Raw genomic sequence first — 25,984 nt, 5'->3', positions numbered from 1 at the left:
GGTTTGCACAAATGTTCATGGTTTAAAAAAAATCTACAAAGATCTACAAACTCATAGCACGTATTTTGGTCGTTTCGTGTCAGAATGGTGTTCGGTGGCCTCCATGCGTCTGGAGACCCCACAAGGGTCATGGACTGTGTACCAGGGGGTCCCCAGTAAAAACAACATTTTAACCACTTTAAGATTATTTTTCGGGGGTGGGTGGGGTCTGGTGGCTGGCTATTAAAGAATACAGATCTACAAGCCTCACAGCGCGTTGTTTGGTCGTTTCGTGCCAGAGTGGTGTTCGGTGACCTCCATGCATCTGGGGACCCCACAAGGGTCGTGGACTGCGTACCAGGGGGTCCCCAGGAAAAGTAGTTAACATAGCATCACACTCATTTGAACCACTTTATCCATTTGTATGTTGGCTATTCAAAAACAGCAGATCTACAAGCTAAACAAAAGTTAAACTTTCTTTTAAATATACAAATGTTGTTTAGGGGTCCCTGGTACAAATATGTTCAGATGGGGGTCCCTGGTACAAATATGTTCAAATGGGGGTCCCTGGTCAAATCCATATTAATGTCAAACTCTATGGTATAAAATGAGTCATCACCACAGGGAGCTTTAGATCTTAGATTAGATCAGATAGAAGTGCACAAACCTCCACTCCACACATTTATAAATATGTATCATAAATACTGTCCATCAATGATGATGATGTAAATATCAGTGTTATACTTGTGTCTCTTATGTTGATACAAACTCATATTTTATGTATATTCTATTTTTGATATTTTTATACAATAGACAGAGATAAACTGTATATTTGATCATGTAATTGTCACAGTATCAATATTGTTTCTTGTATATAAACCTTTATACTGAACCACTTGAACCCCATATACTTTATTGACTGGGGTTCCCCAGGGTTCTGTAATTGGTCCTCTGCTTTTCCCCCACCTCTACACCAGATCTCTTGGGTGAAAATAGCAGATCTACAAGCCATCTAATAGCTAAGATCTACATCACAAAGTGACACATTGTGAGCAGTGTTCATTTTGATAGCAAATTATTGTGTCATATTTTAATCATACTGTTTTTATTATTATAATTTGTTTTTGTCTAGTTTTAGTTGACTAAATGTCATAGCATTTTAGTTGACTAAATGTCATAGCATTTTAGTTGACTAAATGTCATAGCATTTTAGTTGACTAAATGTCATAGCATTTTAGTTGACTAAATGTCATAGCATTTTAGTTGACTAAATGTCATAGCATTTTAGTTGACTAAATGTCATAGCATTTTAGTTGACTAAATGTCATAGCATTTCAGTTGACCAGATCAACCGTTTATTTAGTCGACTAAAATGAAAATGAAAATTCTTGGAGGGCTGTGATGGCATCTTAATGCCTGATTTATACTTACTGTAGCTCTGTGCCAAAAAAATGTTGATCTACAAGTTCACAGCATGTCTGTGACGTGTTGTGAACTTGTAGATCGGCTATTTTCAGAGAGAGCAACACCCGAGTGCAACCAAACATAAAATGACTTGTCTTTTAGTTCTACTGGATCTCTTCTCCACTTGTCCCTCCATGACATTTTAGTCTAGTTTTTATTTGTTGATGAAATGTTCAATATATTTTTGTCAGATTGTTGTCAATCACTCTGGATTCAAACTTCTACTAAATGTGTTGTTAATGAACTCAAATCAATCATTGTTTATTCATTGATTCATTATCAGATCATTATCTCCTCACTCATTCCATTATTTTGCTTTCATTGAATATTAATGTGATGCTGTTCTCATTGTTCACATGTTATTGTATGATCATGTGTAGAAGTAATAATTGTTTAATAAATTGATCGTTGACAGTCTGTCGTTGTTCCTGCGTATTGATATGCATAGTGTTGTCATGACAACATGGCCACAGCTCATTGGTCATGTATAATAACTAGGTTGGAAACAAAGGTCTCGTGTTCATGATTCGCTGCAATCCTGGATGGCTTGGTTCGAGGCTTAACATAATTGTTATAAATATTTTTGTAAAAGTCTATGGGGAAAATTAATGGGAGATTTTAAGTGGCACCAGTAAACCTCTTCCGCTGCGATGCTCTATATGTACATGGTACGTAATGTACCTATAGTAGGCTACCGCAGGGGTCTTCAACGTTTTCAGGCCAAGGACCCCTTATCTGGGACAGAGAGAAAGCAGGGACCCCCACTACTTATCTGGGACAGAGAGAAAGCAGGGACCCCCACTACTTATCTGGGACAGAGAGAAAGCAGGGACCCCCACTACGTATTGTATAACATTGTGTTGCAGATTAAACATGTTCATAGATTTCGGAGACAGCTTAGACTTGTTTGACAGCAATATCATCAGTGTAGGTTGTTGGTTTAATGTGTATTTTTAGACATTGAATCGACTTGAACCGGCAATACTTAATCTGCTTTTCTTTCTGAGCTTGTAGATCGGCTATTCTTGGCTAATGTTCCACACAGAATAGGGATACTAGGGTTCAAGTGGTTAGTGTAGAGTAGACAAAATAAAGTTCTTATCACACAAAGATTTGGAGGACCCCCTGTAGTAACTCTGAGGACCCCCTAGGGGTCAAGGACCCCCTGTTGAAGACCCCTGGGCTACTGTATCTACAGTAGCCTGGGTCATAGCAGGTCACAGGTCACTTGATACAAAGCTTACGATCAACTGTAAAATGGTCAAACTGTTAACTTATTCACTGATGGATACAGAAGCACACATAGATAAGAGTTGTCTGGGGTGCCCGCTGGCCGAATACAGGTCCACTCGCCAAATTTCCAACTCGCCAAATCAACTTGCTAGGATGAGCAGGGTTGTCAACATTGGACTGTCAGTCCAGGAGAATCCAAGAGATGTATTTTTTAGGGGGTGCACGGAACTCCCCAACAGGGGTCTGGTGGTCCTTCCCCCAAAACTTCTTAACAGATATATTTTCCTGTGTTCTGTTGAATTTTGTGCATGTTTGATACTTTTATCAGGCTTGCTTTACTAGCATGGGTACAATTTCAGCCTTAAAATGCCAAATGTAGGTGTACAGATTTGATGACTGAAGTAAAGTAAGACATCCTTAATAATGACTTCTCATCTGGGGGTCCTCCCCCAGAAAATATTTAACATAGTAGATGTAATTGCCAATCATCCTGGAAAATCCAGGAGCATTGACAAGCCTGCCCAATGAGTGTGGACAATTTGGCGAGTTGGATTTTTGGCGAGAAGACCGGTTACCCCGCTGGCCTGGTGGTCAAGGCGCATACCACATACTAGGCCAGTGTTTCTCAATCTTTTTTGTCTTGAGTACCCCCTTTCCCAGATGTTTGAATCCAAGTACCCCCTTTACCCGACAAAAACCTTTTCCTTTTAAAATTGCAATTAAAACCATCTAAAACACAATAAAGGAAGGGAGTAGAGTTTCAAATGGTGCCTCCTGAACAGATTTATTTTCAACAATGTGGCCATAACATGTAAGTCCAGTTTTCATGTCAATAACTTACATTCAAATGTCAAACATCATTCAAACACATCCCAGTTGCCTGGTACCATATTTGGGTTAGCAACTATCAGGCTCACAACAGTTTCTCACTAAACATAACAGTGATGTATAGGCCTACTTCTATTTTTTGGGGGCATTTTCGAGTACCCCCTGCAGTATCTCTGCGTACCCCTAGGGGTACACATACCCCCATTTGAGAAACACTGTACTAGGCTATGATGCCTGCTGGTGTCGCCGGTTCGATTCCCGATCCGGTTGACCTTTGCCACATGTCATTCCCCATCTCTCCCCCCATTTCCTGTCAGTCTACTATCCTATCAAAATAAAGGCATAAAAAGCCCAAAAACAAATCTTAAAAAAAAAAGATATGTCTAAGTGGTGACTTATATTCATAAATCCTTACTCTGTGCTGTTTAGAATAAATACCTCATTAAAATGATACGCTGTGCACAATGATCAGAAAACATGTTTTTCTGCTCACAATCATTCAAAGATATGATGTTTATTCATAAACTAAACCCAGCTCTCATTCCACGTCAGTGCATTCTATGGAACCAGACCAATGTCATAATGGTAAGATATTTTATATCCATGTCATATCCCATCATCATCCTTACTTACCATGTAGAAGTTAACCACGCCCCCTGTACTGTATCCCACTGCTACACTGCAGTTCTCCTCTCACAGACCCACAGTCCAATTCCCCCAACATTTCACCCACAGCTCTGTCATTACTGTCACTTTTGTGTCATCGATATCTCATTGATCCATATTCATTCTTTTTGGTTGTTTGTCCCCATTGCTGCCTCAGCTGTGAACGCTGCTACGTCACAAATCCTTCTTCCTGAGACGTCACTAACTTGTCCTTTTTACACGTCTCCTTCTTCCCAGTCGCTCTGGATTAAGAGCGTCTGCCAAACTGTAAAGGTATAAAATAAACTTGACATTTAAGTTATTCTTATTCTTATTATTTATTGAGTTATTCAGTATTTTATACTTTCACATACATTTTTTTGTATGTATTTCTTGTTTGGTATGGAGTTAGTATGATTTAGGAGTGGGACGATAAGTGATATTATCGTTTATCGTGATAAAAATCACTCATGATAATCGTATCGTGAAGATCTAGTTTGCATATCCGGTACCACTTAAACCCTCTATAATTGGTAAAAGGTACGAGTACTTATAATATACGTACTTGATACAGTCTTTTTTTCAATCAATTGTCTTATGCGGCGCGTTGTGAGCTTGTAGATCTGCTATTTTTGGCAAATGTTCTGCCCCAGGATAATGGATTTTGATTATCGCGATAATAACGTAAATCATGATTTATTTTGTCACAATAATCGTGATATGAAATGTTCATATCGTCCCATCCCTAGTATGATTACAGGCATAGCATTTCAGTCATTAATAAATGCCCTGATGAAGACCTTGTGGTCAAAACATGTCGGCTTTTAACTATTTTGCAAAGCAATACATTTTTTACACCCGTCCTCCTCTGCTGCCACCTTTGAGCTCCTAGTTTGCCTTTGTTATCATTTCAGTCAATTTGTGTTACAGCTTCAGTGCTTTTATTTTGAAGGTGTTGGGCATTATAATACAGGTTGTAACGCTCTTTTAGATCAGTGGTTCTCAACAGACCCCCCCCCCACCACCACCACCGTGATGAGCACTAAGAATTGAGACATTACATTTTGCGTAACAAATATTGTGAAAATCGCAGATCTACTGCGAGGCGTTGTGATCATGTAGATCGGCTATTTTCAAAATGTCTGCCTCTAATATTTGACAATTTGGCCAAAGTTTAATTTGTCATTTTAGAGGTATTGAAAAGGGGAGCGTGTTCATATTGTGACATAGCATCTGTTGGACGGTTCATTCTTTCGACACAAGTGAATGTTAATCTGGTGAAATGCTAACCTGCCGACGCAGGTGAGTAGCTACCCTGCTGACGTGGGTGAATGTTAACCTCTATGCCTAAACCTAAACCTAACCCAAACCCTAACCTCAGTAACTGTGACACGAGCGAGTAGCTAACCTGCTGATGCTCATAGTCGAAAGTGTGACTTGTCGAAAGAGCGAGATTTCCCCTTAAATGCCCATATATGGAGATCCCTGATGTCATCCATATTAAGCCCATATCTGTGAATATCTATGGGTACCAGGGGTCTCCATATATGGGTAACTGGTCCGATATACATCACTGGCCAGATGGACAAGACATGGTGCTTTTCACCCTTAGGCATCTTACGGTTACAGTTAGTTGTTTTTACTGTATGACAGTATAAGTTCCATGTATAAGGTCCATGATGAGATCTATGCAGAGATTCATGTGGAGAAGAAAAGCATGGAACAAATGAGGATACTGTATTCAAACGTGCTGCGACCAGGTGGACCATGCATCAAAGCAGCATTTTACCATGCACTTAAACAACACCAACCCCACCTGTTGGAGACACCTGGTAAGTTCAGATGTACAGTAGGCCTACTTCTAATGTGTATTTGTTCATTCCATGACAGGTATCAGTTTAATTAAAAACACAAAGGGACAGTTTTTTGGACAGAAGATAAAACATGTTAATCAGACAGAAAATTGTTAACTGATTCATACAGTATATAGTAAAATAATATCCTCCCGTCGACATATTTTATTTTGGACCAGAGCTAACAGCGCCAGGTTATCACCAGGTTATTTCTTAAGGTAAACCAGTCGTGTCTAACACAACTAATATTAGAGTCATAGAGTGCACTGACAGCTGATGCTGTAGCACCTTAAAGGAGTTGTTCAACCCCAAAGATTACTTTTTTTCTATTGATTACTCACGCCATGGAGACTTGAGTTAAAAAAAATGTATTTGTCGCACTCCGAAGACAAAAGAAATGATTATTGTAAATTTGCCCCATTGATGCCCCCATTGATGCCCCCCTTTGTTTCCCGAAGGGTTTCCAGTTCGATCCCGGGCTCCCCAAGAGTTAGTGTGGAAGAGTCCTTGAGCAAGACTCTGAACTATGGCTGCACGATATGGACACATTTTCATATCACGGTATTCATGCCAAATATTTCGATATCGATGCGATATACAATATTACCATACACATTTCATACTAATATTTTAAGTGTTGCAACAGTGAAAACTAAGCATTACTCAAAATACAAGTCAATAGGCCTGTCACTCTTGATTTTAAAGGCTATTGGGTTCCCACACTTGTTATTGTGATATTCTAAGTGTAGCAAAAGGCAACAATATGGGCAACGATAAGGATTGATATGGATGATATATTGATAAGGATGATATATTGATAAGGATGATATATTGATAAGGATGATATATTGATATGGATGATATATTGATAAGGATGATATATTGATATGGATGATATATTGATAAGGATGATATATTGATAAGGATGATATATTGATATGGATGATATATTGATAAGGATGATATATTGATATGGATGATATATTGATATGGATGATATATTGATAAGGATGATATATTGATATGGATGATATATTGATAAGGATGATATATTGATAAGGATGATATATTGATAAGGATGATATATTGATATGGATGATATATTGATAAGGATGATATATTGATATGGATGATATATTGATATGGATGATATATTGATATGGATGATATATTGATAAGGATGATATATTGATATGGATGATATATTGATAAGGATGATATATTGATATGGATGATATATTGATATGGATGATATATTGATAAGGATGATATATTGATATGGATGATATATTGATAAGGATGATATATTGATATGGATGATATATTGATAAGGATGATATATTGATAAGGATGATATATTGATATGGATGATATATTGATAAGGATGATATATTGATAAGGATGATATATTGCCCCGGGCGATATATTGCGATATTGTTTCCTTGCGCGATACTGATATTGCACATGGTCATACCTCCATAACGATGCGATAACGATATATTGTGCAGCCCTACTCTGAAGCCCTAGTTGCTCCCAGTGAGCAGGTTGGTGCCTTGCATGGTTTCCTCTGCCATCGGTGTATGAATGTGTGTTTAAACGGGTGAATGTAATAATGCACAATCTTGGATAAAGGTGCTATATAAATGAACCATTTACCATTTACCACCAGTTATTTACATTGACAATCAGCCAACGAAAACAACTTCAACTTCACTTTATTGGTCAAATCACAGGTTTACAAGTGTAAAAGTGTGTTTTTCAAGCTACCCACAAATTACAGATACACAATTAATAATAGAGACAAAAATCAAACATGAAAACATAACGGTATAACAAATCAAATCAAATCAAATCAAATCAAACTTTATTTATAAAGCACATTTAAAAACGACAGTGTCGACCAAAGTGCTGTACAACAGGAGAAAACAGTGCAGCAAGAAAACAAAGCAACAAAACACCAAACATAAAAAATACAATTTAAACAGACCAAGAAAAGTGAGCGACATAGAACATGAACTTAGCTGTGATTAAAAGCCACGTTAAAAAAGTGAGTCTTGAGAAGGGACTTAAAAACTTCGATGGACTGGGCAGACCTGACATGCAGGGGAAGGTCGTTCCAGAGCCTAGGGGCGGCAACGGCAAAAGCACGATCGCCCCTAGTTCTAAGTCGGGCAGTAACCGTTGGGGATAGGAGAGAGAGTTCAGCTGACCGTAAAGTCCTAACTGGGTTATAGCGTTCGACTAATTCAGACAGGTAAGTGGGGGCCAGCCCATTAATAGATTTAAAAGCTATTAAAAGAATTTTAAAATCGATTCTAAATCTGACTGGGAGCCAGTGAAGGGAGGCCAAGATTGGGGAAATGTGGTCGCGCTTTTTGGTTCCAGTGAGGAGGCGATCAGCCGCATTTTGGACTAGTTGTAGACGCCTAATTGACGATTGGTCAATACCAGAATATAGAGCGTTGCAATAGTCTAACCTAGATGAAATAAAAGCATGAATCAGCATTTCAAGCTGCTTGGGAGGGAGAAATGGTTTGACCTTAGAGATTAGCCGTAGTTGGAAGAAACTAGATTTAATTACAGAGCTGATTTGCTTATGAAATTTAAAAGAACTATCAAAAATAAAACCAAGGTTTTTTACAGAGGGGCGAAGGTTGGAGGTGAGGGAACCCAGGGTATAGGGGGAGGAGGGGGAAGTGTCTAGGCCGAAGATAATGATTTCTGTTTTATTGTCATTTAGATGTAAGAAATTTGAGTCCATCCATAGTTTTATGTCATCTAAGCAGTTGAGGAGCGGTTGAAGGGCATGTAGTGGATTGCTGCAGTTATTGATAGTGAGTGGCATGTAAATCTGGACATCATCTGCGTAGCAATGAAAAGAGATATTGTGCTTGGCTAAAATTGTTCCAAGGGGTAGCATATACAATAAAAACAGAATAGGGCCTAGAATGGAGCCCTGGGGTACTCCAGAGGTTAGGGGAGCTGCGGAGGATGTATAGTCGCCCAGTTGGACGGAGAATGATCTATCGGTTAAATACGATTGGAACCACTCTAAAGCCGTACCAGTGATGCCTACATGATGCTGGAGGCGTGAGAGGAGGATCCTATGGTTCACGGTGTCAAAGGCCGCTGAAAGATCCAGCAGGACAAGGATGGCAGGGCTGCCATTATCCACAGTTAAAATCAGATCATTAAAAACTCTTAAAAGGGCTGTTTCAGTGCTATGGCCCGGCTTAAAACCAGATTGAAATTTTTCGTGACAGTATAACAGTATAATATCAAATTAGAAGGGTCTGAAAATCTAGCGTGGAGCATAATATCCAATGTTTAATTTAGGCTTCGACCGATATGGGATTTTCATGTTCGATTTTGATATCGATTTGTTGTAATCAAAGAGGCCGATAACCGACATTAAGAACCGATATGCATTTTAATTAAACAAAATAAAATAAATCCCCCAATTATGAATGGTGGTTAGGTGGTTAATTCATTTATATTTTTTCCCATCCTAATTGTTCTAGAGCAGGGGTCCTCAATAGGCGGACCGCGGTCCATGTCCGGACCGCGAGGCACCGCCAACCGGACCCAGGATGAATTAGGGAAAAAAAAGAAAAAAAAGAAAACGGAACATATCAGCGTTTCGTTTCCACTTCTCCTTCACTTCATTGCATGCGCTCTGAGACTGTGTGTGTGTGTGTGTGTGTGTGCATGTGTGTGTGTGTGTGAGAGAGAGACAACGACACGCTGATTGGCTGATGCCGGGATACATAGTATTATGGGCTGTCATCTCTATGACAACGACGCGCTGTCAGGCTGTTACCACCACAGACCGTGCGTGGGAGCTTTCAGAGTAGGCAGCTAGCAGCTAGCTCTAGCTGCAGCCTGCAACAGTGCAACTAGTTATAAATCAGTGGGTTTTCATTCACGCTCATCAACATCAACGTGAATACGTTTGCAGGACTGTAATCTTCTCTCAGGAGAGTTTGTCGCGACGCACCACGGCCCGTGACGGCCGCCTCTCTTTTTGCATGGCGAGCTGCACGCAGTACTCGGTGGTACAGTACTGGAGTGAGCCACGAGCCGTTCCGTCAATCGTCACCGACGCGCAACAACTTGTTTTCAGATCGATATTCACGTTGCGACACAAGCATAAAATATTCGAAGATTATCCCAGTTTGTTAAAAGAAACCAGAGAAACTAACACTAGTGCAGAATATCTCTGCTCCACATTGATTTACTACTGTTCTCCTTTCAATGTGTTGTTGTTAAGTGAAGTGAAGTGAGGTCCCCAAATGATTATGGAGGACTCAGAGTCCCCAGGCCAGGCCAGATGACAGTGAAGTTATAATTTAAAGACACTTTTAATAAAGAAAGAAATGGGAAAAAGACCATTACTGCATCAACAAACTACTAAAAAAACTAACATTAGCAAATGTAAAATAATGTAAGAAAGGTATCCCTAATGTAAGATTATGAGGGCAAGTGGCCATGACCTGAGGGCAAGTAGAACATGACCTCTACTTGCCAGACGGGCAAGTGCCTCTGAGACCATAGTGTCAACCCCTTGTTGGTACTTTTTTGTATCTTTGCCTACTATATAAGATTGACCGACATAAAAATAAGCGGATATATATGTTTATTATTTATTTATTTTTTCCCGGACCCAGACCGGTTTCAAAAAAATATTTGTGGACCTTCAAGATTTGTATTTGAGGATCCCTGTTCTAGAGGCTCACATCAAGTCGCTGCATCACCCTTGAACAGGGGTGGGCAACTTTGATGATGGAGAGGCCACTAAATTTTCACACTCACTCCAGAGGGCCACATTGCATACAGTTAAACATAGCAAAAATAGCCAATCTACAAGCTCAAAGCGCGTCACAGTGCGACACATTTTGAGCTTGTAGGTCTGCTATTTTTAATTGGAATCTTGAATAGTTTAATAGCTGTTTTAAAAATATAAATAAAATCCTTTTTTTTCCAACTTTTTTCCGATAGATATTTTTCTATATTAATAAATTGTATGAATATCGAATGTGATAATCGCCCGTTTTGATAATCAGTCTATCCCTAGTTTAATTCATCAGCATAATACTACAATGTCATACAACATTATACTGTATCATCACATTTAAAGAAATGTACATCATGAAACACATGTTCATTAACAGCCAGCTGCAGGTCCTTCATCATCTACTGATGATGTTAGTGAGAACCAGAGACAAGGTGAGTTCATAAGATGATGTTTAAAACGGTGTAAACACAGCCTCTCACAGAGTTTAAATGTGCTACAGTAAAGTTCTTTTGAGACATTTAGGTTAAAAACCTCTTTTACAAGTGAGACCTGGTCAGAACCCTATATAACCACTGCAGATTATGTTTAGAACATCAGACACTACTGATAAGAGCTATCTGGCCTCAACAACTTTCTGGTCACTATGGATGTTGAGTCTCTCTATACGAATATAGATCATAATGATGTCCTCCATGCCTTAACACATGGGTTTTCAACAGGGGGTCCTCAGAGTTACTACAGGGGGGCCTCCAAATCTTTGTGTGATAGAATCTTTTGTTTCTCCTTTTTTATATTACGGTAACCACTTGAACCCTAGCATCCATATTCTGAGAACTTTAGCCAAAAATAGCAGATCTACAAGCTTGTGAGCTTGTAGATCGACTATTTACGGCAAAGAGGTTTGGTAAGAGGGGAAAAAGAGCAGACTAAGTACAGAGTGAAAGGTCAGGATTATTAAGAATTGACGGTTCAAGAGGTTAAATATCTGAAAACACAAATTCAATCCAAAATAATGCTTATGATTGTGCCGTCAAACGATGAAACTATGTATCTATGGGTTGTGGGGGTCCCTGCTTCATCTCTCTTTCGACTAAGGGGTCCTCGGCCTGAAAACGTTGAAGTGTGTTAAGGCAGGGGGCCTTAACACATTTCCTTTCTGATAGAGACGCTTCTCCTTCCACTGACCTTATTATTTATTTAACTGGTCATAACAATGTGTTCATGTTTACAGATGAAATGTATAAGCAACAGATTGGCATACTCATGGACTTGTGTTTTCCCCTAACTATACTTGCCTGCCTCTATTTGGGCTACTGGGAAAGGATCTTTGTTTATAATCCTTGGTATCACTGGATCACTATCTTTGGCAGGCATATTGACTTGTTGCTGCCATTCAGTTGTTCGCAGACTCAACTTCTTCAGTTCCACAGGTAGGCTACTTAAACTCTCTAAATGATATTAAATTATTCCCAGGACTTAACGATTTTTAAAGATGAATCGGGTATTCTCCACACTACATCGTAGGAAGGAAACCTTGAGAAAAGCTGCCGACATGACAAGTAGATTTAGTGAGAGAGACGACAAGCCAGGTAATGTGGCACAGGTGTGCAATAGAGCACTGGACATTAATCACCCAGATTTGCTAAACTAAAAAGAAACAGAGGCCTGCGCTAATACTTCTCAATCCAGGCCCTTTTTTTGTCAGTCAGTAAAGTACCATGGCTTCACATTCCACACATGTCCAACACATCATCAATATGATCCTGCCCTCAGAAGAGTGTTTCCTGAACCTCCCATGTTCTTCTTCATAACAGATCCCACATTACAGGATAATGAATGGAGCATTTTGTGCAAGATGTAATTTGCTATTAATTAATTGACCACGTTTAAAAAAATATGTATTTGTTTTTAAAATAAAAATCCTCTTTCACATTTCTGCCTGTGTGCTGGTGATCATCCTCCCCTGTGCCAGTGTTGGCACCGTGCCTAAGGTTGCCCACCCCTGGATTAGAGAATAATGGAATACAGTTTAGAGTTTGGTTATTGTGCCAGAACGTTCTAGTTAACAGGAAAGAAAACTGTACTGTACTGGGTCAGGTTGACCTCAAATGGAGTAACTTATCATGAGATTTCCTGTGCCAAGATGTAGGGCCACAAGAAGTATAAAAACACGCCCACAATCCTAATTCATCAGTCCTGTCTGCAGTTACGTTGATATATTAACGTGTGTTAACACTTAAAACACATTGAGTAAATGAAGAGCTACGGAGGCCTCTGTTGACAGGATCAGTATGAATATCCATAATATTTCTGCTTTTCAATCCACCTCCCTACCAACATACAGGTGTTTCATTTGATCCTCCCAGTGAGTTGTTTTATAGTAGAATGTTGGTTTCCCTTGGTGTGAATAAACCGCTTTATTTTTTACTCTCAAATACCCGGAACGCGCCCGAGTCGCGTTCGATTTTAAACACTTTAACCATTATTTTATGCTTTAACTTTAGAAAAATAGCAGATTTTTGAAAAATCGTGAAAATGTGTGCAAGTCTTTGAATATCTTTGACCCGATCTTTGACCCGACTTCTAAATCCTTCCTCTAAATAAGTGGTTCTCAAACTTTTTCATGTCAAGGACCCCCATAATTACAGGTATTTAGCCACGGACCCCCACCTCAAAATATGTTGTTCCAGGGACCCCCCAGAAGCAAATATTTGAGTTACAAATGTTCGCTTTTAAATAGATATATTCAAAGACTTGCAAAGAAAAATCATGATTTTTCGAAAATAGCAGATGTACAAGCTCGCAGCGCGGCACTCGAATAGCAGATGTACAAGCTCGCAGCGCGGCACTCGGTGCCGCGCTGCGAGCTTGTATATCTGCTATTTTTCAATGGTTAAAGTAGTCAATAATCTAGGCCTAAATGGGTTAAATGACTACAACTGGAACTGAAACTCTACACTGCAAAGTTTTTTTTCTCCTCCAGTGTGCCTTCAGACTACTTGACACACTGAAACACTTGTTACACTGGTGTGTGAACTTTATTTAAATCGTTTCAAGTGCTGCGCGGATTGGATATTCGTTAAACCCACCCCCACCCCCTGCGCTCATTTGAGGAGCCGCAATTTTGGTTTGCTAAACTGCAGATTCATTTCCTCAGCTCCAGACCAGAGAAACAGTCCACTCTGAGAATAGTTAACTAACCACAGCAAACGTGGTGGAACTCACTGAAGTGTGGCTGATCTTCAGGTTCCTCCTGTTTAATAGAAACGGCCCTGGCTGAGTCTGGAGAGTTCATCTTCACCTGCAGTCTGGACTCCACACACTGCTCTGAAATGAAGCAATTCAACAAGGACTTTAATGACTTCACACCTAGTGGGGTCAAGAACATGCAAGTGACAATCTAAAGTGAATGAGGTTTGTGTAAATAAATGTACCCACTTGCCATGTGGTGTTAAGAAACCTGATGTATAGATGTATGTGCAGGTTAACACACTCTGTGAACAGTATCATTGTAAACCTTATGTATAGATGTATGTACAGGTTAACACACTCTGTGAACAGTATCATTGTAAACCTTATGTATAGATGTATGTGCAGGTTAACACACTCTGTGAACAGTATCATTGTAAACCTTATGTATAGATGTATGTACAGGTTAACACACTCTGTGAACAGTATCATTGTAAACCTTATGTATAGATGTATGTGCAGGTTAACACACTCTGTGAACAGTATCATTGTAAACCTTATGTATAGATGTATGTACAGGTTAACACACTCTGTGAACAGTATCATTGTAAACCTTATGTATAGATGTATGTGCAGGTTAACACACTCTGTGAACAGTATCATTGTAAACCTTATGTATAGATGTATGTGCAGGTTAACACACTCTGTGAACAGTATCATTGTAAACCTTATGTATAGATGTATGTACAGGTTAACACACTCTGTGAACAGTATCATTGTAAACCTTATGTATAGATGTATGTACAGGTTAACACACTCTGTGAACAGTATCATTGTAAACCTTATGTATAGATGTATGTGCAGGTTAACAGACTGTGAACAGTATCATTGTAAACCTTATGTATAGATGTATGTACAGGTTAACACACTCTGTGAACAGTATCATTGTAAACCTTATGTATAGATGTATGTGCAGGTTAACAGACTGTGAACAGTATCATTGTAAACCTTATGTATAGATGTATGTGCATGTTAACACACTCTGTGAACAGTATCATTGTAAACCTTATGTATAGATGTATGTACAGGTTAACACACTCTGTGAACAGTATCATTGTAAACCTTATGTATAGATGTATGTGCAGGTTAACACACTCTGTGACAACAGTATCATTGAAGCACTTTCTAATCCTGCTAGGAGCTCTGGTAGGCTGTCATCTAAGCCAGGGGTTTTCAAAGTGGGTGATGGGGCACCCTGGGGTGCCGTGACGGCAGTCCAGGGGTGCCGCGAAATAATTTGATAATATTTGGAATTTATTTGGACACTTGAAAATATATTTAGTATCATTTTAAACACAACGTTATTTTCAGTCAGTTCTAACTAAAATGGCTGTTATCTTAACGTTTTCCTCGCAACATAATCACTAAAATATCGTCACTGTCGGGCAGAAACCTCGTATCTCCATGTTTCAAATCCTACGTCTTTTGGTAAAGCAAAGCCCTGCTTCATCATACAAGACTGTCGCACAAAACTAGTGAAAACAGCCGATCTACAAGCACACAACGCCTCGCATCAATTTTATACATTTTATAGATGATAAATACAAAACAAACGGTTTTGAACATACAAGGTTTCCACCCGACAACGACGATATGCTATACATTTAAGGTGCTGGGAGTGAAAATTATAATGTAGGGGTGCCTCGGATTAAAAAAGATATTTATGGGGTGCCCTGAGACCAAAAGGTTTGGGAACCCCTGATCTAAGCTATGGAGCCACTGGAGCTCTAGCCTGTATGTGCAGAGACAAGGATGAATGTCCTGCCTTTTATGTCCTCCTTGTTTGCTTATGCTTTGTTTATTTGGTGTTTTTTTTCTTCTTTTTTTGCTTATAATTATGAATGACCCCATATGAGTGTCTTGAATAAAGTTTGAATTGAAAGTGAATAAGGTGAAAGTAGCCAATCTGCTTTTAATGTTTCTACAAACATGCTTCCTTCTATGCCAACCTCACCTCACCAACAATTATATTATACTCCCCACCCTTTACTATAGACAGTACTTTGATGTGTCATGTGTTTCACAAAGGGTTTAATGTAAAACAGAGGAAGCATAGGATACAACCAATTGCAGTTCAAAAACTGGGCTGTGATCCAAAATATATCCCCAAACTAACAAGTGGGGATGGGAGATGGTATTTGGTTCATTAGTCTGAATCTGTAAAGAATACTATGCCTAACCATAACCCTAACCCTAACCTCATTAACCCTAACTAAATTCAGACTAATGAACCTTCAGACTTATGGGCAGTCCCTTGTAAGCAGCCTTTGATGATCTGTGTTGTGAGCTTGTAGATCAGTTATTTGAGCAATTTAAAATGTTTTTTTTTTTTTTTTTTTTTTTTTTTTATTGTAAAACTAAAAAAGGTCAATGAATGTTAGGCCTTGTCTCTCCTCTGTTCTCCTCTACCATTTTCTACAGACATGCTATATTCAACAGCCCATGGTGAAAAGTACAAAAGCAACATAACGCTTAGATGGAACCGCTTGAGTCAACACCACGCCATATTTAAGAATGATTTTTAAACTAAATACAAGTAATGTTGTTACACAGTCTCAATGGGTTCACTTCATCATGAAGTTATGAAACAATATTAAAAACATAATAGGCCTACTTGAAAAGTTGTGAGCTTGTAGATGGACTACTTTCAGCACATGTTGCCCCTGCATAGCGATGCTAGGGTTCTTTCCAGTGAAAAAGGGATAGCTGGTGGTATCTCTGCCACTCAGGCTGTGAATAAAGGGCAGGGCACGACACTGTGCGAGTCCAAGGGCTGAGACCATGTGATGGATAGGAAGATATGCATCCTGCTCTGTTCTCACCCACAGCTCTGGAAGGTCTAGGAGGTGGGTGGCAGCATGATATAGGCACATGATGATGATGTCTGTGTCATTAGCATGGATGACAACTCTGTCAACTTGCCCTGCCCTTTATTCACAACCTGAGTGGCAGAGATACCACCAGCTATCCCTTTTTCACTGGAAAGAAGGCATGGTTCAAGACCAGCATGGGTCTAGATCTCCCTGCACTTCAGGAGTTTGGTGACAATTCCTCTTATTCCCTCTCAGAGGATGTCAAGAATCAGGCTAGAGACCTCACAATAGCTGTATATGCATCAAAAGCTGACCATTCGGAGGACTTTGACCTGGCAAAGCTGAGAGTGTACAAGTTCCTAAATAACCTATCAACCCTGTTGAAGCTGCTGCCACCTACAGAAAATGCCTTTGGCCTGCACCTGAAAAGAGCTGCTCTAGCAGCCATAATAGATAAAACTGCACACATCGCGAAGCCAGACATCCCTTGCTTCACTGAATATGGATGGTCTCTCAGTGATGGGAAGGCAGTCCCCTGTCCATCTACAGAGCCAGCCTGGCCTATATCAATGGACAAGGCATTATCATGTAGCTGTATCAAAGGCTGCCAGAAAAACTGTTCATGTGCGAAGAAGGGAATTGCATGCTACTTGGGGTGTCGTTGCCAAGGACTGGAGACAAGATGCAGCAGGATAGGTACACATGACAGTGATAGTGACTAGCAATTATTTGCATTATAATGCAGCCTGTTTTAATCATGTGTTCATAATTTCCCTGAAGCTGAAGTTGTTGGAAAGCATGTGCATGTGTATGTGTGAAAGACCCAAAAAGGCAGTTGCATTCATTTCATTGAGATAATCTCAATAATCTCAATTTTTTTAAATTAAAAAATAATTTCTAAGATACATTGTTTTGGTCTCTGATTTTATCTGAAGTCATTGCTACAACTACATACAGTAGAATCGGACAGGAAATATAATATCCCGTTTACAGCCATTTTGACAACATGCAAACTCAAAAATAATACAGGTATAAGTCCCTTCTGTGCCAGAAATCTTAGCAAATGGATTCATATTGCTTGTATTTGCAAAAGCAGTCAACAATCATGGTAGAAATTATGTTAAAGCTCTATTTTGGGAGTCCACCATCTTGCAAATATGCACAATAAAGGTCCAGACACACCCAATAATAAAATTAGCTATTACATTGAGTCTCCCATGGTCAGACACCATGAAATAGACACCAAGTTTGCGTTTCTAGCTCATCTGGTTCAGAAGTTAGAGGCAAAACCTATTTTCTGGGTCCTTACATTATGGCGGCCATATTGTGGCGGCCATATTGGATTTCATGGAAACTTGCAATACAAAAAATGTTCATATGTATACCATTGATCAACCTGTGAAGTTTCGTGGAAATATCCCTCAGTTTAAAATTTTGCCCTATATTCACCCCCCATTACAACTAATAGGGGTTAATATTGAGGCGGCCATATTGGACTTTGTTGTACAAATTGACCGGGTTGTCCATATAGGTTGTGATCCTACTGGGTCATAGATAATATTTCTGGTGGACAACTTTGTATGTCGGGGCAAATGCAGCACACCTTCCTTTGCCCCCTGGGTACAAAAGATGGCACCAGAGGAAAGGCCATTTAATCTAGGCTCATCTCAAAGTATTTAATTACATTTTTTGTCTTAATATCTCTCTATTCAGATATTAATTGCCTTCATGTCTGACGTCTTCCTCCAGAAACACATTGCTACAGGAAGGAAAAGGACCATATAAGGTTGTGTTTGCTGTTAGTTAATTAGTTCCCAGTTAGTTAGTGTGAGTGGGGTTGTTTTTAAGGACTTGATGGTCTCCAGACTCTGCCTGGGTTTTGGGCTGGGTGTCGCCTGGGACCTGGGACAGTGAATACCAGGAGAGTCACCAGAAAGAAACTCATCTGGGCTGATGGTCTATGCCTTTTGATTGATTGATTGATTGATTGATTGATTGAGGTATTTATTGGAGGTTTTGGATAGGAAAAGGTACAGTTTCATGACAGTACAGTTCACTGGTACAATGACAACTAAAAGGAAACTCGGGTAAAGCAAGGCTTATTTCTTATTTTCCACAGACCCATTTCTTGTTTACAAACATCGAGACTAAATGCACAGGTGACTGTATCATGTAATCAATTCCCACCAATCCCCAAACCTGTTGTTTTGGGGAGCGCTGGTTTCATTGGCTAATTTTGGTAACGACCTGTTCTTATCAGTGTAACGTGGACCAGAAATGCATTAATTGAGATCGTTAATATCCTTACATACCTCTCTAAACTATGCCTAAACAGTTAAACCTAACCCTATTCCTAACCTTAACCTCAGTAAAACGGTGCCAAAACCTATCCCTATTAATAATTTTAACCTCAGAAAGATATGTGTAATCCTCAAGTTTATTTCTAACCTTATTCTCAGTAAAACAAAAAGAAGAACTCTACCGGTTACTGGGACAGCAACCACACTATGTTAGTGTGGTTACTGTCCTGGGACAGCGACCACACTCTGTTAGTGTGGTTGTTGTCCTGGGACAGTGACCACACTCTGTTAGTGTGGTTGTTGTCCTGGGACAGTGACCACGCTCTGTTAGTGTGGTTGTTGTCATGGGACAGTGACCACTCTGTTAGTGTGGTTGTTGTCATGGGACAGTGACCACACTCTGTTAGTGTGGTTGTTGTCCTGGGACAGTGACCACACTCTGTTAGTGTGGTTGTTGTCCTGGGACAGTGACCACGCTCTGTTAGTGTGGTTGTTGTCCTGGGACAGTGACCACTCTGTTAGTGTGGTTGTTGTCCTGGGACAGTGACCACACTCTGTTAGTGTGGTTGTTGTCATGGGACAGTGACCACACTCTGTTAGTGTGGTTGTTGTCCTGGGACAGTGACCACACTCTGTTAGTGTGGTTGTTGTCATGGGACAGTGACCACTCTGTTAGTGTGGTTGTTGTCATGGGACAGTGACCACGCTCTGTTAGTGTGGTTGTTGTCCTGGGACAGTGACCACTCTGTTAGTGTGGTTGTTGTCCTGGGACAGTGACCACACTCTGTTAGTGTGGTTGTTGTCCTGGGACAGTGACCACACTCTGTTAGTGTGGTTGTTGTCCTGAGACAGCAACCACACTGTTAGTGTGGTTGTTGTCCTGGGACAGTGACCACTCTGTTAGTGTGGTTGTTGTCCTGGGACAGTGACCACACTCTGTTAGTGTGGTTGTTGTCATGGGACAGTGACCACTCTGTTAGTGTGGTTGTTGTCCTGGGACAGTGACCACACTCTGTTAGTGTGGTTGTTGTCCTGGGACAGTGACCACGCTCTGTTAGTGTGGTTGTTGTCCTGGGACAGTGACCACTCTCTGTTAGTGTGGTTGTTGTCCTGAGACAGCAACCACACTGTTAGTGTGGTTGTTGTCCTGGGACAGTGACCACACTCTGTTAGTGTGGTTGTTGTCCTGGGACAGTGACCACACTCTGTTAGTGTGGTTGTTGTCCTGGGACAGTGACCACACTCTGTTAGTGTGGTTGTTGTCCTGAGACAGCAACCACACTGTTAGTGTGGTTGTTGTCCTGGGACAGTGACCACTCTGTTAGTGTGGTTGTTGTCCTGGGACAGTGACCACACTCTGTTAGTGTGGTTGTTGTCCTGGGACAGTGACCACACTCTGTTAGTGTGGTTGTTGTCCTGGGACAGTGACCACTCTGTTAGTGTGGTTGTTGTCCTGGGACAGTGACCACTCTGTTAGTGTGGTTGTTGTCCTGGGACAGTGACCACACTCTGTTAGTGTGGTTGTTGTCCTGGGACAGTGACCACACTCTGTTAGTGTGTAGAGAAATTAGACGTTTGCCCGTAGCCGGTGTTATAGTTTAGCTCGAGACCAGTTTAACTTGAGAAAGCATACTTTATTTATTTATTTATTAACATAGCCCATGGACGGCCTAGAGGCCGTTTGATCCCCTTATTGCTCCAAAACATGCACAAATGCAAAATATAAGGTGCTCTATTCTTGCTCCAAAAGTGTAATATATCCACCAGGAAGCTCTTCGAAATGTCTAAGTACATATTTTTGAGAGGTGGCACTGTCTCCTTAGCTTGTTACCAGGACGCCGACTGAAGCCGTCTCGAGTTAAACTGGTCTCGAGATAATCCCAAAATAGTGAAAATAGCCGATCTACAAGCTCACAAAGTTGCAAGAAGCATGGCCTAGTGACATTCATAACGTTGATTGATTGATGAAATACTTCATTAGAAGTTTGCATAAGAAAAGGTACAGTTTCATGACAGTACAGTACACTGGTACAAGCTCAACTAAAAGGATACACCTTTAAAAAAGCCTATGGCTTGTTTCAATTAGGATCATTTTCTTTTTAAACTCATATTAGCCTAGAAAGGTTTGTGGAGGTAAAGATAGGCTTTGTCTTCATTCAGCAGTTTCGAGCAGCAGCCTCCTCTAAGTGTCTTTTCAGTGCTGATATAATATTATATTGTCAGTGCATAATTATACGACAACAACAAAAAGGAAAATAAAACAACAAAAACAACATTACCTTCTCCCAGAATGTCTCCTGGTAGAAAACACACTTTCACTCTCTTTCCACAGACTGTTGGTCTTCGTTCACTCTCTGCTCTGTTTACGCTGTGTTTCAACCCGGACGAGAGAGAGGGACGGAAACGCTTCCCGTCCTCCCCTCTATCTTGTCCGGGTTGAAACACAGTGCGCTGCCCCGGAGTTCCCCGCAGAAGTAGACCTAGCAGAAATGCTGCTTTAGATCATAAACAAACTGGAAACATTATTTTAATCAAACAAAAACAAACTCCCAATGAATTATAATATAGTAGACCTGAATATCACACTTTATGTAAACTAATATACAATGAATTATAATGTAGTAGACCTGCTATGAATATCACACTTTATGTAAACTAATAGCCTTGGATCAAGAAAGGCTATCATTGATTGATTGATTGATTGATTGATTGATTGATTGATTGATTGATTGATTGGTTGATTGGTTGGTTGATTGATTGATTGATTGATTGATTGATTGATTGATTGATTGATTGAGGAATTTATTAGAAGTTTGCAAAAAGTACAGTTTCATAACAGCACAAACCACTGGTACAAGGTCAACTAAAAGGAGATCCTGGTAAGCTTTACGGCTTATTTACACAGGAACCACTTTATGTATCTCATATAACATCGAGTGTCTAATGGACCCTTACAGGTCCTTGAGGGTCCTCTCAACAAAATTAAATGGTTTTAATATTGTATTAATAATTAATTTAAATTATTATTTTACTGTCTTTAAGTCAATGGTTCTCACACAGGACCCCCACCTGAACGTACGTAGGCCTACTGTACAGGACCTGTAAGGTCAGTGACTGTCAATAATACTGTGTAAAAGTTCATTTTCTTCTGTAATTAATCATATATTCCTGGAAACGTAAAGAAAGGATCGGTTTCCTTTTTAGTAAACCTATGGAAAGAGCTCAGATTGTGTTGCTGATGTAAATGTTATCTGGCCCTCCAGGCTCAAGGCCTCTCCCCACACACACTCATTGTAACTTCAAACTCCATTTTAACCATGATAGATTCAGTAAAAACACCCATTATTTTTTTCTGGTGACTCATACTACCCTCCTAATACGTGAGCAGGCCGTGCTTTTTCTATAACGTTTTTCATTTATTTTTTATACATTTTTATTGTATTACATTTTTTCCATTTTCCCAAATAATTATTAAAAATACATGAAAAACGGTATGGAAAAAACACGGCCTGCTCATGTATTAGGAGGGTAGTATGAGTCACCAGAAAAAATAATGGGTGTTTTTAATGAATCTCATGGTTAAAATGGAGTTTGAAGTTACAATGAGTGTGTGTGGGGAGAGGCCCTGAGCCTGGAGGGCCAGATAACATTTACATCAAATATTTAAATACTGAATGAAGAAAATTAAAAACTGTTCAGGGTGTTCATGCAAGCCCGATTAGACCATACAATGACAAAAAGTTTTTTTGAAAGTGGAATATCCCTTTAAGTCTTTATTGATAGGACAGTAGACTGACAGGAAATGGGGAGAGAGATGGGGAGCAAAGGTTGTCGGCATCACGGGTCAAATGGACGTAAATTAACCCTAACCCTAAATTTAAAGTACCTCATACTTACACTTAAGTACAGTAATTACTTGAGTAAATGTACTTAGTTACTTCCACCCCTGGAGTCAGTAATAGAAAACAGAAGTGTTTTCCAAATGTGCACCTGTTTCGAAGCTGGTGTCCAAATAAAGAACTGGTTCAGCTGGTAGAATATGATCCTGCATGTCCTCAAGTGACCCGGATTCACCACACTAAGCCCCTTTTCCACTGACATGGCCCAACACCACACCACTCCACACCGTCCACTTGTGACAGGTTTTCCACTACAAGGACCTGGGTAGAGTGGTGTGAAAGTGGTACTAAACGTGGTACTAAAAAGTATCCAAGCAAGAGTAGGTCTGAGCTAGGCCAAACAGGGCCAAACACTTCATAATGACTGATCACTCACTCACTTTTCATTTAGACCACCAGGATATAGTTGTAATACATGATAATAGATTCTATTGTGTTATAACACTATTATAATCTATCTATCAGGCCTGGAATTTCATCGTTTTAGGGGCAAGGCCACTTGGCCTTTAGTGTAGTCCATTTTTTGAGGGCCCAAAAGCCAAATGCCGGGGCAGGAAGGCCATCAAATAAAACAACAATTTTAGTCCATTTAAATAATGAATTTAATTTAAATGTTACATTTAATATGTAGAATATCTGCTGTGAAATAAATAAATGGGTATTTACAATCTGATGCTCAGCCTCAGCCCTGTACAAATCAAAGATACTGGATTGGTTTATAAATGGGAACTCAACACTACACTGTTGTCTACATGACAAGAAAGACACTGGTGTCACATGTTAGCAAGACAGAGACAGAGGAGAAAGTGGTACAGTCAGCTGGGGCATTAAGGCCACTGTGGCCTCAGGGCATGCCATATTTTGGAGGGGCACAAGGCCAAACTGAGGGGCAACGACGGCCATGGCCTTCATGGCCTCCCTGAAATTCCTGCCCTGCTATCTATTATAGTGTATTGTAGTTATCACAGTAATAGTGTACATTAATAATGTATAGTGCATTATAATCACATGTAATCCATTATAGTGTATTATAATTACAATTGTGTTATAATGACAGTTAAAAAGGTCAATTTTTTTCTTACCGATAGGGATACTTTTGTGTAATGGAAAAGATATTTTATGTGTTGTGTTGTGTTGTGTTGTGTTGTGGTGTGGTGTGTTGTGTTGTGTTGTGTTGTGTTGTGTTGTGGTGTGGTGTGTTGTGGTGTGGTGTGGTGTGGTGTGGTGTGGTGCTAAAGATGCAGTCGAAAAGGGGCTTTATAGAGCACCAGAAGGTCTGTCTCAGTTGAATTTCACTCTACCATGAATAATGTGGCTTTGATCCTTACATTTTCACAGTCAAACTTTCCATGGTTATTGAAGTTGTCTGCAGTTTGGAGATCTGCATTCTTTAATGTTTTCCAGTCCAAGGACCCCTTAGATGAGAGAAAGATGAAGCAACATAATCACTAAAATATGGCATAAATATAAGGTGTTGGGAGTGAAAATGATGAATATAATGTAGGGGTGCCTCGGATGAAAATAATATGTATAGGGTGCCCTGAGCCAAAAGAGTTTGGGAACCCCTGGGCTACAGTAGCCTGATTTCAGGAGGAGGCCCTGGGCGCAGACCTATGGGCGTACCTCACCTCGACAACAGGCAGGATGTGACGCACCTCAACGCTTGGCAGGATGTGACGTCACCTCCACAAGGCTCCATGGCCGACTCTCCACACCCTCTAGCCCGACCTGGGACACCCTCCTCGGCCACTTTCCGCCCAGAGCCGGCCTCTATACCTCCGTGACGGAGGGTCCGCGGACCCCCAGAGCACCAGGGCCGACGTGCCGGACCCTCAGCCCGACTTGGGACACCCTCCTGAGGGGGGCGCCACCCAGCAGCGGCATCTATACCTCCGTGACGGAGGGTGTTCCCACTTTGTGCGGGAGAGTTTTTCAAAGGCAGGGACAGGGGAGATCAGCCCAGGGGCTCCTTGGAACGGACCTAGCTCGGGCTAGGAGCGACCGTTCGAGGCGGGACTGGTACCCACGCGTCCGGCTCGGGGCCCCGGAGCCAGCCGTGGTGGAGCGCCGCCTGGCGGACGCACCGCGGTACTGCAGGCGGCGGAAATAAGGCCACAGCTCGGCCCCAGAGCCACCTGCAGGGACGGGGCCGGCTCCCAGGGGGTCCCCCACGCTCGGGGACCCCCGCGGACCACCTCGCAGCCCAAAAAAACCCGGCCGAAACGGCCAAACCCAGCCCGTCCACCGCATCTATAGCGGATACCCAAGCTCGTGGCCGTGGGGCTAACATATTGTATATTTACTGTATGTATACCATTGTGTTTCATGTGTATAAAACATATTGTGCATTCAATAATATGCTATTAAAATAATAGATGAATATGATCATGCTTTTATTTTAAACATGCATGTACCACTGCCATTTATAAACATAGTTTATTAACTGACAACCAATACTATCAATCTAGCACAAACAATCTGCCAATTACACAATAATCATGTAAACAAGCTATTCAAAAGAGGCAGATATTTTATATTTAAAGACAAAATATATTTTTTTCTTTCTTTTTAAAAATACAATACAGATATAGATTTTATATAATTATTATTATTATTGTTCAACAATTTCGGGGACCCCAGTATCCCCGCGGACCCCCTAGGAGTCACAGACCCCCTGTTGAAGAACCCTGGTGTAAAGCCTTTTATATCCATGTGTTACTTCGAAACATGAAGACGAACGGCGCTGCAGGGTTAGCACTATGGGTTAGCAGCTGGACTGGTCCAGGGTCTCCCTCATGCTCTGCAAGGAAGCAGCCTCTAACACAGGACCAAGAATTCCACTGCCCTACTAGTGCTACACTCTAGTCAAAATAAACTAAACTACTTCGCTATTCACAAAAACAAAGGTTATTTTGTGTTGTTGAAA

The 25,984-nt window shown here is 40.5% G+C and overlaps 2 protein-coding genes across 4 annotated transcripts in view; one reads left to right on the top strand and one right to left on the bottom strand.

Annotated features, from left to right (window-relative positions):
- Nucleotides 1–25,984, top strand: part of LOC308293400 (NACHT, LRR and PYD domains-containing protein 3-like) — a 323,097-nt gene that overhangs the window by 255,038 nt on the left and 42,075 nt on the right. The window lies entirely within an intron of this gene.
- LOC308293406 (alpha-aminoadipic semialdehyde synthase, mitochondrial-like) overlaps nt 1–25,984 on the bottom strand; it is a gene marked incomplete at both ends in the record, with an annotated part of 205,770 nt that overhangs the window by 149,403 nt on the left and 30,383 nt on the right. The window lies entirely within an intron of this gene.

Source organism: Nannobrachium achirus (assembly GCF_963921795.1).
Source record: "Nannobrachium achirus genome assembly, chromosome: 10".
Classification (NCBI taxonomy): domain Eukaryota; kingdom Metazoa; phylum Chordata; class Actinopteri; order Myctophiformes; family Myctophidae; genus Nannobrachium; species Nannobrachium achirus.
Note: the sequence above shows the minus strand (reverse complement) of the source record. Positions and strands in the feature narration are given on the sequence as shown.